We start from the raw sequence: 7803 nt of genomic DNA, 5'->3' as shown, positions 1-7803 counted from the left end.
TGGTATAATATCTTGTTGGCCATCAACTGTGACTAGTTCAATTGTTTTATACCACAATTAAAAAAAAATATAAGTCAATAAAATTTATGGTAACTGGCATCTGTTTTGAAACGATAAATGTCTTTCCAACTAATTCATTGTAATGAAAAGAGGATTATGAATTTATTTAAATTGTTGAGTTTGATTGCAATGTTAGATTTCATTTTAATTTTAATTTTTTTTTTATGTGTGCAGAGATATGTTGAAGTGTTTCATCAGTCTTCATAAGTAAGATGATTTCCATTCAAATATAACGCCCACAAATATAATTCTTGTAGATGAAGATATAAAATCTGTGCTAAATTATATGATTTGAGGAGATGCACATATCGAAGTGGCATACAAGATGATAAAGTGACATTTAAAAAACTTGGTAAAGATTTTTTTTTAGCTTAATAAGACTCTTTTGCTCATCTTATTCCATCTTTAAGGCTGTAAAAAAAGTGGGTGGATCTCTAGGATAAAGAGAGGGAGAGAATAAGAGAGGAGCGAGAAAAAGGGAGTTTGTTTCCTTTTTCTCTCTCTCTCTCTCTCTCTGCTAAGCATAATACCTAATTTCTATTGTCCATTCAACATAAGAGAGATAGATGGCAGGGAGGCAATAAGCGGCATTTGAGCCGAGCGCCATATAAAAACCTACCAAAGCACCCATACTGTAGTTTTCAAGTCCCGCTCGATCCTACCAACAAAGTCTAGTTTCCAAGTCCTATTTGACCTGATTTGAGTAGTACTCTTTGCAAGATTTTATGAGAAATTATTATGATATTTCTTTTGCAATAATAGTTTTTTTTTTTGGTTAGAATGTTTACATATATTTTTCTTCTTTCTATAGGTTATGGCAGCCCATGGGCCTGGGAAGCTCTTGAAATGATAGATACAAGAGTTTAGTGACATTTTCAGTGTTAGAAGGGTATTGAGAATTCAAGCATGAACCCTACCAAAGTAGAAGAAAAGAAAACGAGTAGATACAGGAGTTCAGTGACATTTTCAGTCTTGGCGAATTGTGAGAATGGTGTTGAGAATTCAAGCATGACTACCAAAGTAGAAGAAAAGAAAATGAGAAACATGTGTGAATACTCTGTACATGTTTGTCACTTTCTAACTATGTATATGTTTGTCAATATTACCATGAAGATTTAAAATTTTGTTTTTTTTTTAAGCATGGTTCTCAGGGAGTCCGATCGATTATGGTTGCTTTTGTCTTGGTCCAGGCACTGTTGTTAGCTCCGTTGATTTAATCGACAACTGAACCAACAATGTAGGTTTTCTCTTTTTGTGACTCATGTCTGCATAACTGCTAACTATATTTGTGATTCAATCCACTATTTTTCCTTGAGCGTTAGCAGTGCCCTGTGCTCAATTCTTTCATCTTGGCGTCTGCAAAATTCATCGAGCTTTATTCTATAAATTTTTATGGGCTTATTGGAATTTTTTTGAACTCTATAGATTTTTGTGGGGCTATTGAATTTTCATGAAGTTAATGCGCATCACATCTCCCTGCGTCAATCTTTGTAGGGGGAAAGTGCCTCCTCATGACTATCTTTCAATAGTTTATGAGCTGTGGTATTTCTTGAAACCAGACTCTTCATCGTGGTCTTGCTGAGATGTCTTCCAAATTTTGGAATTTTATTTTATTTTCTTAATATAAATATTTGTAGTGAGCCTCTACATATCTATAATAAGTTTCCATCATTGATGGGTTGATGAACGAAGTGTTGAGTAAAAACAGGAAAGACCGACCATGCATAGCAAGCCATAGTATAATTAAAGAAGATACCTGCTTGCAAGATCCAAGAGACATACCTACTTGCAGCAACAGAGAGGAAAAGTCAACTATGCATTCAGAAACAAGAAATTGCAAGCTTAAAGAAACCTGGTTGCTGGAAATGATATATATAGAGGAGGAAAGAAGAAAGAGTAGAATATGTAAGATGTAGAGGATGAGAGAGGAAGAGGAGGCAAACAAGTAGAAGAAGAAAGAAAAGGAGGAATATGCACAATGGAGAGAATGAGAGAGCTAAAAGTACCCTCTCTTTTTTTTTCTTTTTTTTTCCTTCTTTTTTTTTTTTTTTTCTTTTTTTTTTTTTTTTTAAGAGTGTGGTTTGGATAAAGTTGCAACCTTAAACAATCTAATTAAGGCGCAGCTCTTAATTTATCAAAAATATAATTTTGATATAAAAATTTATTAGGATGGCTCGACAATCTATTTCAGTTCTACAATTTTAAATTCTAAAAATAGTTCCAATCAAGTACATCTATAAGCACATGAAAATTTTGAAAATGGATGGCCCAGATAATGTGTTGCAAGATACGTTTTGCGGGGTCAAAATCTTTCTTTTTTCTTTTTTTTTCCATATTGATACATCTCAATGTCGAGAGGATCAATTAGAGGGTTTTTCAATATTAAATCAACCTTTGGATTTTTTAGGTGCATCTTAATTCTACATTTTAAAATTGCAACCTTATATAAACTTTTTCTTTATCTAAATTGTGAGAGTTTCTTATTATATCCTCTCTCTCTCTCTCCCTCCTAAATATAAAAGTGCTACAACTTCTATTTTTACACTCCCCCACATAGAATCTCTCCCAAAAGTCACGCTTCCTAAACAAACTCATCATCAAAGGAAAGTGCTACAATTTCATTTTAAGCCCCCTCACCCCTAGAATATTATCTAAATATTAACTCATACTGAAATGCTTAAAGGAAAGTGATACCATCTAAATGTGGGGTGTGATCGGGGAGATGTCGGAAGATGGTGATGTTTTTCTTTTCAAATTAGATTTGGAGGAGAAGAGTAGAATAATTGATTTATATGATATTCTCTCAACCCTCAAAAATCCCTTCCATTAGAATAGTGATCTCTCTTTTTGCCTTCGCTATTCGTGCTTCTTTCTCCCCTTGGCATGCGTTATTTCTTTTTAGAAACTGACATCTCTCAAGCTTCCAAAAACCTCTCTCATAAAAGTTCTTGGTTTCTTCTTATACCCATTAGGTGGTTCAATAATGCAGTGTAGATACAGATATAGCAATGGGTGTGGTTTGTATAACGTTGACGCTTTAACCAATCAAAGTAAGATGGTGTCAAAAGATGCTTTTTAGCACTATAAATCTTTGTGATAGACTAAAAACATCTTTAATTGGAAGTTGCTCAGTATTAAGCACAAACTTATTAACTAGAAAAAAGAGAATAGATATCAGGTGAAAGCAAAAATTGATGAGATTCTCTTAGAAATTGAGTTGATGGATCTATCTATGCAGCAGGGTGGGGTTGTGATGAGGAAATAAAAACTGAGAGACTTAACAATCTTAACTCTCTCAATAACTATCGTCGTTTGGAAGATATTTACTGGAAGCAAAGATCTAGATCTAAATGGCTGAAAGATGGAGATCGTAATACCAAATACTTCCATGTTATAGCTAGTTCTAGAAGAAGGCTTAATGATACCTCGGATATGGTTATTCGGGGTGTGGATGCTGAAGATTACTCAGCTATGGGAGCGGCGGTGGTTTCTCACTTTCAGAAGGCTTTTACTTCTAAAGTAAAGTTCGCACCCAGATTAAACGGTGTTCCTTTCTTATAATAAGTAATCTTCAGAACCAATTGGAAGTGGAAGTTTCTATGGAGGAGTTAAAGCTTGTGGTTTTTGCTCTTCCGGGTGATAAGGCTCCTGAGCCAGATGGTTTCCTTTAATCTTCTTCCAAAAGTTCTGAAATCTGATTAAACGAGAACTTTTAGAGATAGTTAGAGGCTTTTTGCAACCTAGTGAGCTTTTAAGAGGGTTACTTCTACTTATATTACTCTGAATCCAAAGAAATCAATAATAGTAGAACTTGTTGACATGAGGCCAATTAGCTTGCTTACCAGTCTTTACAAGATTGTAGCTAAGGTTTTGGCAGAGAGATTGACGTTAGCATTGCTTCATGTTATCTCAAGGCCACAATCTTCCTTTATTCATGATCGGCTCATTATGGATAGTGATTTGGTAGCATTAGAATGTATCTATTCCAAGTTGTTAAGTCAAGAGCCTAGAGTTATTATTAAGTTGGATTTGGAAAAGACTTATGCTATGGTGGAATAGGGTGTTCTGATGGAAATAATGAGACGGATGGGTTTTGGTGACAGGTGGCGTGACTGGATTTATGGTTGCTAATCTTCAGCGCATTTCTTAGTTATGTACAACGGTAGCCCTACTGGATTTTTTAGAGCCTCACGTGGTCTACGACGCGGTAACCCTTTGTCCCCTTCTCTATTTACCTTGTATGTTGAGTGCTTTACTCTCATGATTAAACATATAGAACCTAGAGGTAACTTTATGGGTTTTCAGATTGGTAATCAATGCCCGAGCGTCTCTCTGATAGAAGTTTGCCTATCTCGGTGTGGGATATAGTAATGCAGAGAGTTCAAGTCAAACTAGAGCTTTGGAAGCATAGGTAACTATCATCGAGGGGAAGGGTTATTCTTCTTCAGTCATATTTGTTAAATCTCTCAATTGATCAATTATCGTCCATTGAAATTCTTTCATCAATAGCAAAAAAAAAAAAAAATGCAAGATTTCCTTTGGGGTTCAAGTGGAGAGGTTAGAAATTTTGCCAATTGAGATGGGATAGGGTGTGCTCTCTTAAAAAAGAGAGGGGCTGAGGCATTAGAAAGATTAAGTTGGTTAACTAAGCATTATTAAGCAAGTCGTGGCGGCGTACCTTCTTCTCTAAAGATCTCTTGTGGTATAAAGTTATGATTGTTAAATATAATTGTGATAAGCAAAGGAGTGGATTGGCAATGGAAGACATAACAATATATCTAGTGGGTGGAAAGCTATTGCCTCTTGTAGACATTTAATTGCTAGAAACTTAAAATGGAACATTGGTAATGGGGAACATGCCTCTTTGTGGCACCATAAGTAGATTGAGGATTATGCTATGAAGTTACTGTTTCCAGAAGTATTCCAAAGTGTGGTTAATCCAAATGCGAAAGTGGCAGACATTTTAGAGGGGATAAGTAATGATAGTTTGTGGAATGTGAACCTTGCATACAACAGAATTGCTAATGTGGTTGCAGATCAATATGGTTAATTGATCAAATTATTGGAAGAGGTATATATTCCTCGGGATGCAATAGATGATATTATTTGGGATATAGAATGTGACGGGTTGTTTTTGATGAAGCTTTGTTATAAATTACCTTTTCATGATTGGTGGCGGTGATCTTTACCACAAGTTACCCCAATCTGAAAATATAAATTACTTTTCCATGATAGGTGACGGCGGTCTTTACCACAAGTTACCCAGATCTGGAAATGGCGACATATGGCTAATAGCACAAGATAAGACACTTAAGGCAAATAAATTTCTTGAATTTTTGTTGAATATTTGCTTGATGTGTACGAACGATGCTGAATTTGGGGCCTTACTACTTTTGCATTGTTTTTTCACTACAAGGATTTGGGACTGGTTTTTTGGCCTTATGGGAGTTTCCTTGTCGCTGCCTTAAAATGTTATAGGAATCATCACCCAGCATTCTCTCCCACATCTTCCAAAAATTGGTAGTGCTATTCAGAAGATTGAGAGAGGGATTGTGATGTGGGAAATTTGGAAGAAAAGACATAGAAGAACCGTTGATGGTGAGTGTTTGCCTTTTGATAGTGTCATGGATAAAATAAGACACTCCTTATGGTGTTCGGTTACTGCTTCTAAAGAGGGATGGGGCATATCAAAAGTGGATGTAATGGGTAATTTTCATAATGTGATGGCTATGAGAATGGTAAGAAGTCGCCCTATTATTGTTTGGAACCCACCTCCACAAGGAACCTTGAAACTTAACTTTGATGGAAACTCCCTTGGAAATCTAGGATTGGTAGGTATAATGGGTGTCGTGCAAGATTGGAACGGGAATGTCATTTTTACTTTTGCAGGGCCAATTGGGTAGCTATTGCAAATCATGCAAAAATGCTTGCTCTTCTTCAATGGCAAAAGATTTTTAAAAGTCGAAATCTAGGTAGTTGTTGTGTGATTGAAGGAGATTCTATGAACGCCGTCAAATGGTGCAAAAACAAGCAGAGAATACCTTAGAAGCTTAGTTGAATTTGCTTGCAAGTGCTTGATTTGGTTGGAAATATGAATGTTTCTTGCTCCCATCTCTTTAGGAAGGCCAATTCATTAGCTAATTCTTTGGCTAAGTTTAGGGCCTCCTTACCTTCTCTTTCCATTTCGAATGATGTAATCCCACAAGTGATTCGCTTTGATCAATAATAGATTTAAAACATTTTTCAAAAAAAAACATCTATAATTATGAAATTTAAAGCTTTCAAAATATCTTAAATCAATCAAGTCTATGACCACTTCAAAATCTTAAAAATGGGGTATGGATAATACATTGCAAGATTTACTACTTCCCGCACAGGTAATCATGTTTCTTTCGACATCCATATATTATCGAGATCAAGATATCAATTGACGGGTTTCAAGGTCAAACAACCTTTCTTAGGGAAGTTTTGAAGTGCACCTTACTGACGCCTTATAGAAACTTTTTTTCTATGGATACTAGTAAATTTGCACGTATAAATATATTTGTATAAATACATACAAATATAGGGAGAGACATAAAAAATATTCACAAAGCAAAAGCAATAATTGATATATTTATTAAAAAAATACTTCATGTACAAAATATGGATATAGAAGTGCCGTGCCCAAATTTGTTGAGTACAATGATAACTTACTCAGCACCCTAATATAACCTATACACATGTGTGTATATATATAAGAAAAGTTTTAAAAACACCATCGGACGAAAATGAGTAGTGTTTCGCATTGCGGTTTTGCCTGAAAAGTCGCAATGGCTCTCATAGAGCCGTTGCGGTTTCCAGTGTTTTTCGCATGAAAGATCGACTACACCAGACATGTTATATCCATTGCGGTTGATTTATCCACACCGTCCTAAAAAATCAAACAATGTTGAGGCTATGGGTGAATACACAATTCAATGAATACACTATTCATTTTCGCCCATAGACATTGCTTAGTAACTTCTATATAAATATATGTAAATTTATACAATAAGAGTAATTATTTTTTATACAAAAAGGTTACAATCATTATTGACTATTAAAATTGATATTAAGGAGTTGAGAATGTATCATTTAATCTACCAAAAAAATTCTCGAATGTGCCTCGTAGTTATCAAGACCCATCATCACTTTCTTTCACTTCAACGGAGAAATAAAAATTTAAATCAGAATAAGAGTGTCAAGTTGTTTTGCATCTGCTTTGATTGAGAAAGCAGTCTGGTTTTCTGTTCCTCCTCTATATCTGAACAGAAACGCAAATCCATGAATCTACAAGGAGAGGGAGACTCATCTACAGACATTTCTTGCAACGTTTTGAAAAGGAGAAAAGCCCGTTTCGGTTTCTCCAGTTCACTTGCTGTATTTAAGAGTACGCAGGGTTCTTTCTTCAATGGAGAAGAGAGACAAGCATCCATTGGGGATTCTGAAGCAAAAGGGTCTTGTTTTACAGATCAAGAAAACCAATGTCTATCAATGGAGATTACTCCAGTGAATTCCCAGGCTATGAAATCCTGATTCCATTTGGTTCCCAGAATCTGAAGTCACACTTTGCCCTCTAGTTGAGAACTAACATCCAAGTGTGAGGATTTCTCTCCTATTTCAAAAAGAATCTGAATCTGTAGAGGTTTCTCTCTCCATTTTGGTTCCCAGAATCTGAAGGCACACTCCGCCCTCCAGTTGAGAACTAAAATCCGAGTTTGG

General features: G+C 35.5%; 1 long non-coding RNA gene across 1 annotated transcript; it reads left to right on the top strand.

The window, feature by feature from the left end:
• Nucleotides 1–520: 520 nt before the first annotated feature.
• On the top strand, nt 521–1381 carry LOC148782871 (uncharacterized). The gene is made up of 2 exons (XR_016052500.1): nt 521–729; nt 872–1381. It is a non-coding gene; the product is annotated as an uncharacterized LOC148782871 (long non-coding RNA).
• Nucleotides 1382–7803: the final 6422 nt, after the last annotated feature.

Source organism: Amborella trichopoda, chromosome 3 (assembly GCF_054954075.1).
Source record: "Amborella trichopoda isolate Santa Cruz 75 chromosome 3, AtrichopodaSantaCruz75HAP2 v2.0, whole genome shotgun sequence".
Classification (NCBI taxonomy): domain Eukaryota; kingdom Viridiplantae; phylum Streptophyta; class Magnoliopsida; order Amborellales; family Amborellaceae; genus Amborella; species Amborella trichopoda.
The sequence above is the reverse complement of the archived record's forward strand: the minus strand, read 5'-3'. Positions and strand labels throughout refer to the sequence as shown.